General features: G+C 39.9%; 1 protein-coding gene across 5 annotated transcripts in view; it reads left to right on the plus strand.

The window, feature by feature from the left end:
• Positions 1-20,348, plus strand: part of LOC127653873 (neural cell adhesion molecule L1-like protein) — a 143,404-nt gene that overhangs the window by 60,511 nt on the left and 62,545 nt on the right. For 4 of the 5 annotated variants that reach the window (XM_052140674.1, XM_052140677.1, XM_052140678.1 and 1 more), the window contains exon 1: positions 4,485-4,706. The exons of the other annotated variant lie outside the window; for it this stretch is intronic. The gene's annotated coding sequence lies outside the window, so the exon portion shown is untranslated. Of the gene's footprint in view, positions 1-4,484; positions 4,707-20,348 lie in introns of those variants that run through there. 5 annotated transcript variants of the gene reach the window in all.

The following is a 20,348-nucleotide window of genomic DNA, read 5'->3' on the forward strand; positions in this document are numbered from 1 at the left end:
TGTTGAGAGAACTACTCATTTCTAGTTTAGCAAACACAGTATGAGAACATTCATTTTGTCACCATTTAAATTACATTTAAATAAAGTTAAGCAATCTTTGCTTCTGAAAAGAGAGCTATGACTTGCAAGTTAAGGCAGTATGTAAAATGTTTTGACATGAACACACAATAGTTCTCTACCGTTAACACACAGACCAACAAACCTCATTAAGTTCAAAGATGAGCTCCTAATGTCATCACACAACCTTTAACTAACGGTTGCAAAAAAATAAAATATAATACATAAAAATTAAATAAAAACAGCATAAATAAAGTCAGAAAACAGCAAGAAATAAGCATATAACACTAGCCACATAATTTATTCATGGTGCAATGCATGCTGGAAACTAACACATCAACAATAATGTTCAATATGACATTTTTGTTCAGACATCTCTGTTTGACTAGTTCGGACAACACTTGGGGAATTGTGTTGGTCTAACATGTGATTTATATAGATGCACAGTAATTTACATTTTGAGTTTCTGTGACTCAAAACCTGCATAAGCTGGATAAAATGTAATTGATTTTTTTACTCATTTACACACTTTTCCTCATTATTTCAAGATCATTTAAAAAAATCATATTTAATAGTTTAATTTTTGGTAAAGAACTACACTAAAAGTAGTAGAAAGCATGCAAATCCAAACAATATAATGAATAAAGTTGCAAGACCAAAAACGTATGCCCACTAAAACTCCAGGAAAGTCAGCACACTGTTGCTCCCAAAAAACAACCAGCTCACCACAGAAATGAACAAACATGACGTTTCGAGCCACATGCTCTTCATCAGACTAAACTGACACTCACCAACATACCCATATATACACCTGTGTATACCAATCAAGAAATCACATGACAGTATCACATGACAACATCACATGAACCCCCCAAAAAACTGAATATATAAACAAACATACATATAGTATACATTTTTAAAAGTTTATAATTTGCAAACAATAAAAACATTGCAAACGTATAAATTATCTGATCAACTTACAGTGTAAGGCTTGTCGCTTGCCATTGTCAGTTTATTCGTTCATGTTGCATGTCCTCAACCTGGCAACCCATGTGAGCTTCGAGTCTGGGGAAGAGGGGGCGGGGTAGACAATAATATTTTGAATTTGGACTGCAGTACCCATTTTAAATGCTTGATGTCAATGTTACATATTGTTCCTTTAAAAGAGAGGTAATCTGGATATTTACTTCTAATATTTTATCACCTAGAGGCTATATTGAGGACTTTAATACATTCCTTTCTTTGACTCTGATCTGAACTCTTTTGTATGACTGTGGGTACTATAAGATTTTAAGATTCTGTTCTAGGATTTGTGTAACTGTCTCATCATTTGAGTTAACTCTGTCACTTGTGTCAACCTGTTTCTAGTGTTTACATGGTAGTATGATGGTGTTTTCACCTGATGTTTTAGCCATTGTATCATTGATTTTAAGAAACTAATGGTAAATAATTTAAATTGTATTGTTCAGTATGAACATTATCAGTATATATATATATATAAATTTATGTGATTGTTGTATTAGATGTTTGTTTAGATATAGTATATTTATACTATATGTTTGATTTATATATTCAGTTTTTTTTATGTTTCATGTTATGTTATCATGTGATACTGTCATGTGATTTCTTGATTGTTATACACAGGTGTATATATGGATGTGCTGGTGAGTGTTAATTTAGTCTGATAAAGAGCATGTAGCTCGAAACGTCATGTTTGTTCATTTCTGTGGTGAGCTCATAAATTTTTTGGGAGCAACAGTGTGCTGATTTTCCTGGATTTTACTACACATGATCTTGACGGGAAACAATCCACCAATCAGAGATTCAAGGCAGACCACTCTCTTCCATGACGCAATCAAGTCAATCTATCTTCATTGTCAAACTATGTACATATATATATATATATATGAATACTTTGCCATAATCTTTCACTATATTAATGTTTCTATACATACAATTAACAACATTAACTTTAAATCACTTGTTTTATATTTTTCCATCATTTTAATTTGATTTCATCATTTGCAATGCTTCATGGGTTTTGTAGTTCATGCCCTCATGAAAGACGTTAAGGACACATTCTTGTACCTTTTTCTCTTTTTTTGCTTCAAATCAAAGTTTTTAATTTTGTTGGTTTGATTTCTGGCTTTCAGCTCTTTCACAAGGGATTTTACAAAAAAATAAAGGAACAATACTCAGAAACACTTAGCAAATGTGCAGCAACATTTAACATCAGTCCACAACACCCTTGCATTGTGGTGGCGAGTTTTGCACAAAAAACACACAAACAAAATCTATTGTTTTCTATTATCCTGTTTCCATATTTTTGTGTGTATGGAAGTAATCGTGCTTATATTACTCAATTGACATTAACGAAAAGGGAAAATAGTTTTGGCTGAATAAAGTGCACACTTAAGAGATTAATTATCCGGATTGGATAACCAGATCAAAACATCTGTCGGAATGTTGGGCAAAAATTCCACATGGAAGAATATGTGGAAATCAGACATGCATTGCATGCAATCTCCTACACTGTAATGGGTGTGAGTCGCAGATGATAAAATTAATGGTTCTTTCCAATAGCAAGCACATGAATGAATCCAGTTTAATTGAATATTAATTAAGACTGTTTACGGCACCTGTAACTTTAATGATGTTCCTTTTAATTGATGGCACATTGTATGATCTCACTATCCCACATGAAAAGCTCTTGACAACCCATGAAGAGTATCATTTCCTAATACTAATTATATTTGTTTCACCTAAATAGGCAAGGTTCCATTTGACATGTCTTTGGTGGATCTGAAGCACCTACATCTGCATAATTTAAGAAATGTGTCAACCCTCCCCGTTTTCACATTCAACCTCCCCCATACCTAGAGTCATTCACCCAATTGCACATCATACGTCACCTTGACTACTTGAACTACTGTTCCACCCTCAGTATTGGGGAAGAGGGTTGTAGCTTTTGTCGGTCAGCTATGACCATGTCCTGCCCTGTGCAGTTTGCTCAGTCTGCAAATCACATAGTCCCTTGGGATCTTGTCCCATTTTTGAGGTACAGATTTGCTGCCGACTAATGTCAATCAGGTTGAATCAGGTTATGTGCACAGAGACCGTATGTAAGCATGAAAGTGGCATTTGTTTTGTCTTGTGCAATTTGTGTAGTTAATAAATGTACCTTATTGTTTCCGAGCATCCAGAGACCACATTAATTGAAGAAATGTAAATTCACCAAGAACATCCTAAGAACATCCTAAGTCCTTATTACTTTTGCTATGAATGTTTCAAAGCTATTGCCAGGATCTTTTTCTCTTCTACGTCTAAATACATATGTTTAATGTTTACTTAGAGAACCTTTCACTTTCTTGCCTGGCAGACTTGTAAAATCAGGCTCGATAACAATATATGCAACACTTTTTATGTAATTATTAAAGCAGTGATTGACACAAGCATTGAGTGGCACACTGACTCCCCAGCAAGGGTAACATGGAAGCCTCTTAAAGGGATAGTTTACCCAAAAATGAAAATTCTCTCATCATTAACTTACCTTCATGCCACCCATGAACTGCAACTTACAGTGCACTTATTACAGGGACAATCCCCCCAGAGAAACCTGGAGTTAAGTGCCTTGCTCAAGGACACAATGGTGGTGGCTGTGGGGATCAAACCGGTGACCTTCTGATTAACAGTTATGTGCTTTAGCCCACTACACCACCACCACTCCTAGCAACCACCCAAAGAACACCAAAGCAACCTCATGAAAGCATCCAGGAAATCATGATTGCAAGAGCACCACTGACATTTTTTTATTAAAATCTTTCTGAGAAAATGTAAAAAGCTACTTAAACAAACAGACATGATTTAATTGACATGTGCTAGTGTTTTTAACTGGTCTGCAGACCATTAAGCTGGACAGATATATAAAACATTGAATATAGTTTAAAACTATAAAATATTTAATATAATTTACACATATTATATTTGATATGTGTTTAATTTCTTCTATTTGGCTTAGACTGTATGGTGGTTCCTAGGTTGGACTAACATTTTGCTCACATAAGATCCATGTATAGCTCTCTTAAAGATGTGTTTTGTAGTTTCAAAATACATACAGCTGTCTTTAAAATATCTTATAGAAACACTAAAATTAACCCTATTTAACTATAGTGTCAGACTCACAATAGGTAAAAATTGAATCTTGACATCCATGGCACAAAACATAGTCAAGTCTCCCCATGCTTAGTACTCTAAAGACAACTACTCTATCCAGCATTCCTGCACTCTCATTGATTATCTCTCTCCCTCTCTCTGTGTGTCTCTTGTTCTTTGTACACGCCATGCGAAAAGCGCTCAGATCTGGCTTTGTGGGAGTGATTGTCACTCATTTAATGAGCTTCTTTGCCAAGTGAGAGGCTTTGGCAACATATGTCTCCCTGGTGCCTCTCGCTCTGCACCGCTCAGTACGTCAGTGATGGAGCTCTCTCTCTCTCTCTCTCTCTCTCTCTCTCCCGCGTCTGCTGTAGTAGCCGTTTCTCTGGATTTCCTCAGCACTCTCTGTATTACACGCCTGTGGGATTAAATTGTGCAGAATAGGAAGGTTCCTCAGACCTCCTGAGGAAGAGCGGACAACAATGATTCAGATTCATGTGAGTAGTTAGGCTTCTTTTTGATCGGTTTGTTTGAGTTTGTTACAAAGGCAGTCCAGCAGGAGGAATTACTACTGTACTAATGCTACTGTTGTGGTGTGTGTTGTGACCCCTGCACGTGTGTTACAGGGAGGGCTTGAAAAAACAGTGTGAAATATCTCAAATAAATGTTTATCTATAATCAAATACTTAAATACATCTAGGCTCAATTTTAAAAAATTTAGATTTTTTAAAGATTGCTCAATTCGGTTTAATCCAATTTTTCTTACAATTTAAAAGACACAAATCTTAAAAGATGATTGAAATGTGTGTAAAATTGTTGTTTAGTTGTTAATACCTGATCCTGATACCACTATCTAGATAACTGTATGCCAATATATAACACAATTTAACGATAGTAAATAAGACTTAAGACACAAATAAGATAGCAAATTAAATTATTTTACACAATATTTGCTAAAAAAAATCACTATTAAAAAGATATTTGAAAACAGAAAGTTTGCATTTTTCATAGAGAAGGCTATTGGTAAATTTTGGAACTCGAAACAGATGGAACAGCCACAGTTAATCTAGAAACTGGTTGAAATACATTGGTCTATCAGTAATATAGTGCAACCTTTGCTGTTTTTGCATTTTTATTTAAATATCCATGTCAAATGGGAATAAAATGCTTGACATTCAATCGTGTTTTGGATTAATAAACTCTTATATATATACTCTTAAAGTTATATTTTCATGACATTGGTAATTTAGAAAGATGGGTAATAGAACTGGTTTCTTTCGTGGATAACTTGATTCACAATCAGTGGGCTTTTTTATATAAACAATCTGTCTTTCAACTGTTTTACCTTTTTATGAGGTGCTGAAAGTATGTTTGTAAAAAACATACAAGCAGTTTTTGTATTTTGCTGGTTCTTGGCTTTGATTTTGGAATGGTTCAAAACTGGTAGAACAAGTACCTCTAAATCTTGGCTGTGTCATGTTGTTTCATAACACTCTGAAATAAGCGCTAATGATTCAGAGCAATGAAAATATGTAATATCTAGATTGTTTTAAGCTTCCGACAGAACTGTCAAATAGCACCTTTAAAATGTTCTCATCAAGATGTTACTGAACCAGTTGAAACATGTTGAATGAATAGACCGTATGATTCACATTTTCAAAACAACACAAATGTCAGTGGTCACAGGTGTACCAATGTTTTGAAAATGTAAGGACGGGAATTAGCATAGTATTTACTTTATGACAAATAATTTATTTTCTTAGCCTTGGGAATAAATATTCTGCCGAAAAAGTAAATTAGCTTTAGATTTGTCTGCGTAAAGAGATAATCTTGGACACAAGTTCCATTTATCTTGTCTGGCTATTGCCAAGTTAATATCTTGGGAGACTGCCAACATCCGTCAGATCAGAATGAATGTAGCCAGGGCTTTTGCTATATCAGTTCCCACAAAATAACACCCCTGTCCCCCTGGTGTGCCCGTTTCCATTCTCCCCTACTTCAGACCACTCAACACAGAACACAGCCTAATATGATCACTGTCCAGGGCATGCAGAATTCCACTTGTCTCAAAGAAAGAGGGTAATTTTCTCGCTTGTCCTTGAAATGGCACATACGTACAAGGACATTTTGAAAGTCTCTCTCTCTCCCTCCCCCTCCTTCCAACTTGACAGCACATCTGTGATTGCTGAAAATTTGAACGATCTCTTTCATTCCTCACAGCCATCTTCTGTGACCTTATCCGTATGGACAATTTGTTCTTTTGGTGCTCCGAGATTGTGCTTTCTACAGTCGAGCCAAACAACACATCTCTAGAACATTGCATTTTGGCATTCTGGACATGACGATGTCCTAAACATGCTTTTAAAGACCCCATGAATTTAAATTCAGAATTTTTCTGAATTAGTCCATATGTGTTAACTTTAAGGCCATCTTTGCAAGTATACTCCAAAAATGTAGTGCAGATATACACATTTAAAATTAACTCTGTCTCTTTCAATTAAATGGACAGAAATATTGATGGCTCATCTTGCACTACACAGAGTTTTGCCCCCAAAATTCAACCTGTATCTGACTAGCAATTGGCAATTTGACAAATCATGATTAATGGGGGGAATTTGTATGTGGTATCTGTATTTATGTTTTATACATTTTAAAAGTTCCTTTATGCTTTTGAGTCTGTTTGACAAAGCTTAGTTCGTAGTGAACCATGCCCGAGTGTGCTTTGTAGAGTTCACAATTAGAATGAGAAAGCAAGGCAACTTAACTTGTGAACAGTTATCTACCAAGTGTGATTTTCCAAGTATATACAGGTTTTAAAGGACACCACCAATCTTCCATCTGGAAAAGACCAGCTTTGCTAGTCACCAGCATTTGCTGGTGTATTAGTTTACCCACCAGATTTTTTCACTAACTTAAATTGCAAGACTTCCTTGGTCCAGCATTAGCAGAAAGAACATGCTGGTGTACCAGCATTATTACTGGTGAATAGCATAGCTAGACCAGCATTAACCAGCATAAACCAGCCTGGACCAGTATGGAAATTAAAAGCTGGTCTTTTCAGCTGGGTCTGACACCAATATGGTCCAGCAGTTCCAGTAGACAGTAGCGGTAATAGGGGGATGGACACAACTCTTTGTAGTGCAAGAAGAGCCATCAATGTATCTTTCCATTTATTTGGAAGAGACAGAGTTCATTTTAAATGTGTATATCTGCAGTACGTCTTCTGAGTTTACTAGCAAAGATGGCCTTAAATCTAGACCAGCATTAACCAGCATAACCCAGCCTGGACCAGTATGGAAATTATAAGCTGGTCTTTTCAGCAAGGTCTGCCACCAATATGTTCCAGCATTCCCAGTAGACAATCAACTGTCAGTGCAGTAATTAGTGCTCCAAGATGGCACCGAGTGTGGCTGCTGTGCTGTGAGCTCTGACCCAATATTGCAGTTTTATTATATTATTATTAAATAATTAATAATCGCATTTACAATATTATTATATTTTTTGTACTTGGGTGTTGTCTGCCTTATTGTCTATGATAGACAAGCTCTTTTGGACATTGGTTCTGCAATAGATTAGGATTTTGGACCATTGCTACTCTCACTTTCGGGATGGCTACAAATACCTGCTTCGCCCACCATTTGGCAAATCCACTCTTCCATTATGCTTCTGCCCGCTTACAGGCAGACACTGAAACAGGAAGCACCCACCCTCAGAATGATCCAGTGCTGGTCGGACCAATCAGATACTACGCTACAAGACAGTTTTGATCAAACGGACTGGGAGATCTTCCAGTCCACCTCTGATGACGATATTGAGGTCTACGCTGATAATGTAATGTGTTTCATCAGGAAGTGCATAGATGATGTTGTGCCGACCAAAACAATACGGATCTACCCTAACCAGAAACTGTGGATTAATAGCAATATTTGTGCAACACTGAATGCGCTTGAGGAGCATAAACAAACCAGTTATGCCCTCCGCAAAAGAGCAGCAAAATGGCAGTTCAGGGACAAGATTGAAATACAGTTCAACACCAACGACTCTAGAAGCATGTGGCAGGGAATTAATATCATCACAGACTTCAAAGGGAATAAAACATCCGCAGTGAATACTGCTGACTCTCTCCTGGATGAGCTCAATACTTTTTATGCTCGTTTTGAGGGAAACAACACCACCCTCGCGGAGAGAGCTCTCTCGGCCGATGCTACAGAGGTTACTTCACTCTCCGTCTCTGTATCAGATGTAACCTGATCCTTCCGACGGGTGAATATCCGTAAAGCCATAGATCCAGATGGCATTCCAGGCCATGTCATCAGGGCATGCGCATCCTCACATGCTTTAAAATGACACCAATGTGCCTGTATCAAAGCAATCCAGAATCACTTGCTTAATTGACTGGCGTACTGTTGCTCTGACCCCCATCATCAGCACATGCTTTGAGATGCTAATCAGAGATTACATCTGCTCTGTGCTGCCTGCCTCACTGGACCCACTGGACTGCATTTTGCATATCGCAAAAACCGCTCCACTGATGATGCCATTGCATATACACTACACACTGCTCTTTCCCACCTGGAAAAAAGGAACATGCTGTTGAATGCTGTTTGTAGACTACACATAGTGTAGTGATGGTGTAGTGGTCTAAAGCACATTACTGGTAATCTGGTAATCAGAAAGTCGCTGGAAAATAAATGTAAATAGTGCCTTCCAAGCTTGATGTGAAACTCTGGGCTTGCTTGCTGTGCAGCTGGATCCTGGACTTTCTGTCAAGAAGACACCAAGTGGTCACTGACCCTCAACACTGGAGACCCGCAGGGCTGTGTTCTCAGCCCACTCCTATATTCCCTGTACACACATGACTGTGTGGCAACACATAGCTCCAATGCCATCATTAAGTCTGCTGATGATTCAACAGTGGTAGGTCTGATCACTGACAATGATGAAACACGCTGGTGTCAGCACAACCTCTCCCTCTGTGTCCAAGTAAGACCAAGGAGCTTGTGGTGGACTTCAGGAGAAAAGACCAAGAACACAGCCCCATCACCATCAATGGAGCACCGGTGGAGAGAGTCAGCAGCTTCAAGTTCCTCGGTGTCCACATCACTGTGGATCTCACATGGTCCATCCACACTGAGGGGTTACAGTGTATTTTTATTGTTTACAGTCTTCTTATTTTGTGTATACTGTATATTGTATATTATTGTTTTTTAATAAAAACTTTATACAGCCTTATTTTGTGTACACTGTATATTGTCTATTATTATTAGGTGTATATTGTGTTGTTTAACAAGATGTGTAGACTGTGTTATGTGTAAATCAGATGTTTATTATAATTGTTGTACTTGAGTGAAAATAAAGGGATTTTATTTGATTTTGCTCTTTAGGAAACAACATTAATTGCAAATATACATTTGTCTTTGGCCATCAACTATGCAAAACAGACAAGAGAGATGTAAATACAATGGTTTATGGTGTGTCTGTCCCTTGGTTTTCACCTCATATTGGTTTTTGCCTGACTAAGACATTTATGAGAGAAAGTAGGACCTTTATCCATAGGGGAACCCAGTCCATAAAAACAAGAAAAGCATGTAACAGGTTGATGATCAGGATGAAGTCTTGGTTTGATGGTGCTTTTAAAATAAATTGCACTGTTGGCCAGGGACACATTAATCTCTGTCAGGCAGTTCACCAGGGTCACAAGGTCATCCACCATCTCTCCAATGGGGACCTAAGTTCAGGAGCAGCTCCGTTCATTGATTATAGTTATTTCGCTCACACTTTCACTCTCTTTTCTCATCCTTTTCTCTCTTGCTCTCCTTCATATTCCATCTATACGTCTGTGTCGATACACCTGCATGTCATTCTACGTTTTGCTCTTCCCTTATCCCACTCCATCAAAAAACAATCTCTCCACTTCTTCATGAAGCAAGTTCATGATCCACACCCACACTATATCTCACCCCCATCTATCTACATTCTGTCTGCTTCATTCACTCCCACATGCCTCTCCCATCCGCTGTCAATTGATGGAGATGGTTTATGACTTCTCCTTTCCACAGTCTTTCTATTCTATTTCACCAGCCTACATCTTTCTATTTTGTGTAGCTGCTCGTTTCCATACGATGAAAGGGAATGGTGTAGACAACTGTTCTTCTTTATGACTTTACCTTTTCACTTTCAATGTATGGCAAAGAGCAACTTGAACATTCTGCTAAATAGCTCTGTTCCACAGAATATAGAAATCCATAGGGGTTTGAAATGATGTGAGGGTGAGTAACTGTTGACATTTAATCTACATTTTTAGTAGCGTGATAGCAGTTAAACCACTTAAACTTGAATAATTATAGGGTAGCAAAATGCTGTATTGTATTTATGTGTGTTCTATTTTTAGCAATATGTTAGTATTGCTTTTTCAAATGAGTATTGACTGTTGTTTCACTTCTTTCAAACATAAGATGCTTGTTGCTCAACAAAAGACACAGTTTCAAAGTAACTTCCCCTACACTGGTAAGCATGCAGCTCCATTCCTCCCCATCCCTGCATTCTTCGTCCCGTGTCCCACCCCATCGTCTCGCTCATGCTGCTGTATTATTAATGGACTGGTAATTGAGCTCTTTTCTTTCTGGCATGCATGCTAAAGCAAATTGAAACAGAGTCAAATCTCAATTAGGCATAGTTATTATTTAATATAACCCCCACTTCTTTATCTCATTTAGATTCTTGTCTGTGCTTTGCAGCGACACAGAAGTTTTAATAATATATAAGTTGTGTAGCTGATGCCTGTTGAAGGTGGTATTTATGAATTATTTATATAGCTATTTAACTGTGATGTGCTAAGGGCTAATTGTGAAGTGTAGTAACTCTGATGGTCAGTCAAGTCAAGGCAATATCACACTTTCCAACAACTCACTGACATCAGCAAACCCTCTTATTTTTTTAGCCCCTCCCCCTCTAACTGTTTTATAGAGACAACGTTTTAGAATCCAATCAATTCCTGATGGATAAAATGAAGACCTGCCCTAAATTTTTTTCCTGTTTAAAATCCTGTTCACTTGTGAATTTCTCACATTATGGAAGTAGAATGGGCTGTGCTCACTGTTTCATTTTGTTCAAACACTGACAAAGCTAAATAAAAGATTAACATGACTAAATGTATGAAACACTCTAATTAGAGTATGCGCAAATGAGGTAAAGTTGCTAATTGTTTTTTTAGTGCTAGTAATCTCAGCCATGCCTTAAATGTACTGAACAGATTAAATCAGAATTTAAGTTTTATCCAAAGGGTTGAGAGAGATATACAGCCAACAAGACTCCTCAACTAGCAGAATATTCCAGTTTGACAAGACAGGGATGGATCTAATCCCATTAGCGGTCTGCACAGTACACAAACAGTTTTCCTGCTAAAAGGCATATAAATGCTGAGCGTGTGCTGAATGGAGGAAATTTGTTTACTTTGAAAGACGGGTGTTTTTGCCAATTTAATGGTATTGAGAGCATCTGAAGTATATAGTAAATATTCTGTACTGGCAACTGCCTTCAACACATTTCCTTCCCATAGGAACTAAATAAATATAAATAAAGATAAAAATAAATAAATACAAATAATCACAAATGAGATCTCACAAATGTCTCAGTTGTTATCCTAGCCATCAATGAGATTCAGTGGAGAGAGAATATAAATGTTGACTAAAGTCTCATGCTTTTAAGATGTTTCTTTGGCAAAAAAGACACAGTAATCATGTGTCTCCTCTAGAGTTTCATAAGAGATCTCAATAACTCAACCTGTGCTCTGATTTGCCAGAAGTATGCAATCAATAGTCAGAAATCTTAATATGAACTCAAACATATCTCATTCAATTGCTTAAAGAGCCAATGATCTGCGCTATGTCATCCATGTTAATTGTATAGCTCTATACTCTAACTGTATGTCATCAATTGTCTCATTTGTGTCTATTTTAATTTATCATAAGGAATTTTAGGAGAAACATCTGAACCAAAGTTGAGAAATCCATTAAACTCATAAAGTGTAAAAGAGCAATCTCTGGGTATCATCTGGATTGCCAAACATTTTATAGCACATTGAAGCATTGGAAGCATTACTGTTGATTATCTACTAAAATGCAGCCAGTAATAATCAGACAAAGAGCACAGAGCCGTGTTCTGTCGGTGATGTATCCTAGTGTGTGGAGAATGGATGAGATTGGTTTCCTCAGGGATGGTCTCTTGATTGCCTCTTTATTCATACTCCACAGTTGGTAGAACAGCCAAGCGGTCACACCATGCCTACCTTCCACTGCCAGACTGCTTCCTTTTTCTTCATGTCCTGATTTACGCTCATCCACTATGCTAAATGAGCCTTCATGGTGGGTGAGGTGAGTGCGAGAGAGAAAGGACGCCATCAGTCAATTGGGTAGAAAAGCTTGCACTTGATTCTCTTGCCCCATTTTCCGCCTTCTCCTCCTCTTCTGGCTCTAGCGCCAGACTGCTTTGCTCAGGCAATGCCAGAACTAGCACAGGTCAGAGTTCACGCTGGCCTTCCCACGCTGGGCAGCTTTAACATCTTGCCAATATCATCAGACTCAAATGTGAAGGATTAACAACAGGCAGCAGTTGTTAGTTAAGTCCCAGTTTGGTGTTTAAAGGGTCTACTTAGGCTAACTTTATGGGGATAAGCTGTGTTAATTTGAATATTGAGGATTGAAATGGTCCAAGGAATTGCCCATGGTTGCTACGTTGACTTGCTGTTGTTTTCGTCATGATTCTGGAAGGAAAACTTCAGAATCAGCAGTCATATGGTACAGCTCATCTGGTACAGCATGGTGCCGCAATATCAAGGTCATAGGTTAAATTCCCAAAGAAACGTATCCCAAATTATATACTTCTGCACCATTCTACGCCATTTTGAAGTTTAGTGCAAGTAGTGTTTGTACTAAAATGCAATGGAAAAAAGACTACTACATGTACGAGGATGATGTTCCACAATTCACCTGAAATAACATATAGTGGAATGTGGGACACTTTACCCACTCAGCGGACGTGGCTTATCCTACATAAGGTAAAGAGTGGGGTGACCTGGCCACGATGCTAGCCTGACTGTAATAAATGGTGTAGGTGGCAAACAGCACTTCTGTGAAGACTGCAATTTCCAAATGTGTATACTTTAACATTACACCATGCTTTGTGAATATAATTTTTTTTTTATAAGTGCTGGACAGAGTTGGCTAACATACTAAAGCTAGAAGCAACACATCACATGCATTTGAAACATCTCTTTTGTTAGCTGAAAAATGACAAATGCTTCTGTCTAGTAAAAAATATTTAGTGTTCCATTTGAGATACTACTGCACTTTGTACAGATGGCCGAATACATAGTGCATATTGTAGTGCGTCATTTGGGGTACTCACACAAAGCACGGTGAGATTGAAATCTGCTACATTTCAATGGACTCTTATGCATTTGCACTTATGTTTTTAGCAGACAATTTCCAAAGAAATAAACTTAGAGTCGATGAAGTTTGATCTGACCAATGCAGAGCTGATTTTAAATGCCAAGTGAATGAAATGCTCTTGATTCACAGGCCTTAAAACAATCTGGCTTTAATATTCCAATAAAGACTCTTTTGTGAAAGGGCCTCAAAAGGCTTTTCACAGCAGTGTGATATATGTGTATATGATGATGCTAGTTCCCTGTGGTCCAGCCCCACAAACTGGCAAGCTACGTCCTTCTAAACTCTGGATGACAAAGGGAAGTACTCAATTAAACCCAATGGCAGGTGCTCAAGCAGTGAAATGTAATAAATATGATGGCCTTAATTTGATGAGAGTTGAACTAGCCAGCACAAAAAGAGTAAAACAAGGACACATTGTGTTGGATCAGGATGGTAAAAACCTGCCCCCAGAAACACATCAAACTGTCTAACAAAACACAAAACAATTAGCCTAGCAATTTTCTTTTGATTTTAATCTGGCTACTAATGCTTGCCACCATCTGTGGAAAAGAGAGCAGTCTCAGGGCAAGCAGTAGTGCCTCAGGCATCGTCTATGAGTCCAAGTGAAGTGTCAGAGTCTGAGAGGGGTACCATGGCTTATCCACAAGCCTTTCATTATGATAATAAAGGGGAGCAGAAACACATCCTCTCTGTGACTTCCCCAGTAACATCACAGAGGTCATCTCAGGGGTCACCACAACCAGCACTGAATCACAAAAGCTTCCCGGCAGAGTTAATACCATTATGGCAAAATGTAGACATGTGGAGTTCAAGCCCAATGGAAAACAAAAGCTCCTACTGAGAAATGAAGGAAATTGACTCATTCACACACTGGTCAATTATTCAATTACTTCTCTGCTTACTAGTGTTTAACCTCTGTGTTTCCTATCGGATTTGTTAAGCAGAGGAAAAGCTTAAAGGGAATATGGGCTTCAAGGGTCTGTGTGAATAAACCAGCGAGTAAAGCAGCTGGTTGTGTTAAATTGAAGGGGGAGTGAAGTGTAGTTATCTCTCGTGACTGGTCCCAACAGTTGAAAGAAAGAGTCTAAAACATACAGCCTGCCTTGCACCATCCAAATCTGTCTTTTGACTGTAATTATAGACTGTAATAAATGGCCTCATATGGTTTCAAAGATTCATCTTTTTCTTTTTTGGAAATGTGTTCTTCACGAAGGGATGGAAATGACTGATAACGTTTTATTTTGTGAGTTTTGCATCTTCCTCTTTCTTTGCCAGCTCTACTGCCTGATACACTTTTGTTCACTCAGTAAATCCTGATCCATTTTATTGTGTGTTTAACTAATTAAAGTCAAGGAGGAAGTGACCTAATGAGCTGAGATCCGGCCTACATTAGAACAGTTATTGTGCAGATGCTAGTGAGACTGTAGGACAGTAGATCCATTGAGATCAGATTTCCTGTGTAAGTAATTAGTCATTTAGCAAATGATTTTATCCAAAGTGACATCCAGTATACTTACTACAGGGACAACCCCCCCCAGTAAGTGCCAGTAAGGACACAATGGTGATGGTTATGCCTAGTCCCAGATGCTATGACAGTTTTGAAAACAGCTTGAAATCTAGACGTCTTTAAGTCATGTGTGAGAACTGACCCAATGAGTGAGAGACCACTATGAGCCAAAACCAATTAAATATAGAGAGTGCAAGAGGAGAGAAAGGTAATAAGAAGACAAAAAAAAAGAAATACACTGAGAAAATAAAATACATTTTCACCAAAATCTCCCTACCCACAGTCTTTATTTTTTTCAGCTGTTTTTATTATTTTCTTCCTTTGCTAATTAGTGCAAATAAGTGTAAAAATGGGTGTGAGTCATTCTTTCATGTTCCTTGACATGTAATCAAGGATAAACTGCACAAGTTTGTGAATGGATATCAATATCTTAATTTTAAGATGCATTTTTAGTGAGCCATCTGAAACGCTAAAGGCGTGCTATAACGGACGGTTTAAGTGTAAAAAAGTAAATGCAAGAACATGCACAATGAGGAAACAAATATGAGCATCATGCACATTAGAAGCTCACTTACAGGTACTGCACTAAAATAACTCTGATGTCTGAAGTCTGCTCTAAACATCATGTTTGCAAATAATTAAGAGAAACTGTGTACTAGTTTTTAGCGCTTCCTTTCTTGTCTTTTACTTTTTTGCGTTTAATTATCATTCCATAATACACAGATGTAATGATTGATGTATGTGCTCATGAAATCAGACCACAAGTGGTCAAAAGAGACAACCAGGTATAATGGTAATGTGTTTCAATTGTTCTCTTATATTCAGATCACCTAAAACACATTGTAATACCAGTGCACACGTGGCCTCGGGGACGAATGGTTGTGTGGTTGAGACACTACAGTCCTATATTGTGCGCACCAGCATTACGAAAAAAAAGACTGTGAGTCGCAGAGTGCCGATGGTAAGACGTGTAGTGTACAATTGGCTTTAAATATCGCTCCTTGCAGGGTTTAAACCAGCAACAATCCAGTTGACAGCCCTAAGTGCTGCATCACACCAACTCTTCAAAACTATTATCTGTAAGTTTGGAGTATTTGAAGGAGGCTCAGTGCTGCCTGATTTTGTGAGTGTAAAGACCTTAAAAACAAAACATATTAATACTGTAGTTATTGCAGACTAGCAGGCACCAACTGCAACAACAAGATCAAATACAAGGCTGATTCCCAATATACCATGAAAAGTGACCTCCATTATAGATACTTTGTTCAACTGAAGCACTTTACAACCAGTTCTGTAATGAATCTAAAATGAAAATGAATTTGTCTCCAACCAGATGTCTTTCTGGCGCCAGATAACAAAAGGTTAAAGCAGCTACTGAACCCTTACCACACTTGACATCATCCAGAAACATAAAAAGGCATAAAACATGACATTTAACTTAAAGTTCATCCACAATAGCTTGACAAAGCTTCATATTTCTAGCTGAATGTTTAGAAACATCTGCAGGCTTTTTGATTTACCAACCTTTTGGTTTTGTGCCCTCAACTGTATCCAGCTAATCAAAATCTGTCACCGTTATAGTGCCATGAATTCATAATTCTGAATAATTTCTACAATATCTGCTGCATATTACCATAACTGCAGGAGGGCCCCTTTATTTAAGTTTTTTTTTTTTTTTTTTGTATTTCAGCGTTATGAACAGGGCCGGCTCCTGCCAGCTATGCTAGGATGGGCTGGGCTGGGAGATATTATATGTGGGCATTTGGGAATGCACTTTCCAGTTTGAGAGAAATTAGAATTACAGCATTATAGCAAATTACAAAATCAAATCAGAGTCCCCACAAACGCAAGGATGGAGTGGAGATAAATAATATCAAGGAGGGGGTGCAAATGCTTATGAGTCATTAAAATAAGGTTGTCTGAGGAGTTAAAAAAAAGAAATATTTATATAAAAAAAAAACTATTTTAAATTGAAACACTTGTGTTAACTTCTTAGAAATGTAATCTTTGTGTTCAGTCTGGTCACATACATTTTTGAAAAAACCTTTACAGCATTTTCCTAAAAAAAAAAAAAAAAATTTTAAAATGACATGTGGTCTAACCACAGAGTAAAATGTAATGTAATACTTTTTTTGCACCTTGAATACATGAGGGGATAAACAACATAATCTTTAATTAAAAAAAAATAAATGTGTGACATATTCTAGGTAAAAATATTTCCCCTTCTGTCACTCACTCAACGTTGTGTCGAATGAAGTGACACAAGGGGTCTTCTTGGGATGCCAAACATACCTCTGAACTTGAGAAAAGGCCAATGTCAAATTGGCAGACAGAATTTGCATGCCCCGCCCCGGACATACAGGTATAAAGGGAAGCGGGGCAGTGTCTGTCAGTCAGAATTTTTCTTTGGAGCGGTTGTGCAACAGCAAAGCTGAGTTCATCACTGTTCCACTCACCTCTGTTGGCAAGAAGCACTGCTGTTGGATCTACGGGGCGTTTCCAGCCGACGTTCTCTCCCCTGGGCGCTTCGACAGCGCTTTCATTGACTGAAAGAGTGTTTCTCCTCCTAAAAAGAGTTTATCTCCTCTAAAAGAGTTTGATTTACCACTCATAAAAGAGCAATACACAGCAGGCATTGAACATCCTTTTCAGGACACATCTTTTTAAAGATGTCTTTCGGCCTCCACTTCTGACGGTCATAAAAGATGCCTCGCGTGCCTGGGCTTCACACGCAGGCAGCGTTTTATGAATGGTTCATGTTCTCAGTGCAAGAACATAGCCATGGCAACATTGCAATTGTGGCTATCTTTTCTCATGAGAGAAAGCCTCTTCAGCTGCCCACCGCATCGTTCCTTCTTCCCACGTGATTGGAGAGTTTTTTCTCAGCACTCAAGCCTTGGGACGCTCTTCTGCCTCCCGACGCGCTATTACCTGCTCCCCGCCGCGAAGCCCCGCCTGGTACGGCAAAAGCTATCGTCCCGTTAGTGCCCCTCACGCGGAGTTTGGACACGCGGCTTTTGCTGCCCAACCCTTCGCACTGGTTGGCCAGGACCATCCGACTTGGCTACCCAATTCAGTTTGCCGATTCCCACCTAGTTTCGGCGGTATTCGATCCACCCCCGTACGCTCTGAAAAAGCCAGCGCTTTATGGGCAGAGATCACGACTCTGCTTCTCAAGGACACGATAGAGCCCATCCCTCCAGCCGAGATGAAGAAGGGTCTCTACAGCCCTTACTTCATCGTACCCATAAAGGTGGCGTGTTGCGACCAATCTTGGACCTGCAAGTTCTCAACCGGGCTTTGCAGAGACTCCCGTTCAAAATGCTTACAAAGAAACAGATTATTACCTGCTTTCGACAGCTATATTGGTTTGCGGTGGTAGACCTGAAGAACGCGTACTTCCATGCCTCCATCTTGCCTCGACACTGACCCTTCCTACGGTTCATGTTAGACGGCCAGGGTACAAGGTCCTCAGTACAAGGTCCTCCCCTTCGGCCTGTCCCTGTCCCTTCGCATCTTCACGAAGGTCACAGAGGTAGTCCTTGCCCTGCTAAGGGAAGTGGGCATCCGCATACTCAACTACCTTGACAACTGGCTCATCTTTGCTCACTCTTGAGAGTTACTATGTGCTCACAGGGACCAGGTGCTCAGGCACCAGTTGATCCAGATGAGCTCAAGGCCCTCTCCCTGAAGACGGCCCTCCTGATCACGTTATCCTCCATCTCTGTCAGCAACACCTGCCTGGATTTTGGTTTGGCACATACTCACATTATCCTGAGGCTGTGACCGGGCGATGTGCCCAAGGTTCCTACGACCCCCTTCAGGGACCAGGTCTTGAACCTGCAAGCAAGCTGCCCCGGGAGGAGGCAGACCCAGCCCTCTCGTTGCTGTGTCTGATACGTGCTTTGTGTATCTATTTGGACCGCACGCCGAGGTCTAGATGTTTTGAGCAGCTCTTTGTCTGCTTCGGTGGATGGTGGAAAGGGAACGCCTTCTCCAAACTGAGGCTGCCCGCTGGGTCATCGACGCCATTTCCTTGGCCTTCCGTCCTCAGGCCATGCCTGCCCCCTTGTGGGTTCGAGCACACTCGACGAGAAGTGTGGCATCCTCGTGGGCACTGGCCAACGGCACCTCCCTACCAGACATCTGCAGAGCAGCGGGCTGGGCAACACCCAGTACCTTCACCAGATTTTACAATCTCAGGGTTGAGTCGGTCTTGTCCCGTGTTTTGTCAGGTCCTAGCCAGTAGAACTCGGTAACGCAGCACAACCGACCAGGTGTTACGCTTGCACACAGCGCCCTTCACCAAGTTGATCCAGTTCACGTTTTATCCCAGGTTAGCCATTAAGTGTCGCTCCCTGGATGTTCTCCTCCCTAGCCTTCTGGGCTGTGAATTCAGCAGAGCAATTCGCGTCCAAACCCACTACGAGTCACAGGTGCTCTGTACTGTGTCGGGCTTCATTGGCTTAGTTCCCTTCTCAGTCAAACTCCAGAGTGATTTATTTCCTGTGGTACGGTCGCCGTGCTTGTAGAGCCCCCCCCCCCCCTCATTTGGCTGGACCTACCACCGTGCCACTCCAACGTACAGCTTCACAACCCTCGTGGTGTATTTGCCACATGTTACCTCCCCTAGATTGGGCAGGATGTGGCCTCCGCTGGGTCTTTTACCCCTGAAAGAATAGGACCGGGAATGACCGCCTTCCCTGACGCATTTCATAGCGTTAAGATAGCCCCAGCCGCTTCACGTCCTATGCGAGAGACATGGTGAGAGAAAAGGCCACGGCTGCTGGGCTTGCTCCCATGCTAGTCATGTAGTACCTATTCCCCCCATCTGGGGTGCGGGTATCCTAAGGTCTGTATGTGACATCTCTTTTGGGGGCGTTTGGTAGGGCTACATGCAGCCGACACAGTTGCCTCTAGCACGCAGTATCTAGATGGGACCCCTTGTGTCACTTCATTTGACACAACGTCGAGTGAGTGACAGAAGGGGAACGTTATGGTTACTGTCATAACCTCCGTTCCCTGAGGGAGGGAATGAGATGTTGTGTCCCTCCTGCCACAGCACTACACCTACCAGAATAAGGCTGTGCCTTATTCTCGGCTCCTCAGTGCAAAATCCTGACTGACAGATGCTGCCCCACTTCCCCATGCAAATTTTGTCTGCCAATTTGACATTGGCCTTT

The sequence above is a fragment of the Xyrauchen texanus genome, chromosome 13 (genome assembly GCF_025860055.1).
Source record: "Xyrauchen texanus isolate HMW12.3.18 chromosome 13, RBS_HiC_50CHRs, whole genome shotgun sequence".
Lineage (NCBI taxonomy): Eukaryota > Metazoa > Chordata > Actinopteri > Cypriniformes > Catostomidae > Xyrauchen > Xyrauchen texanus.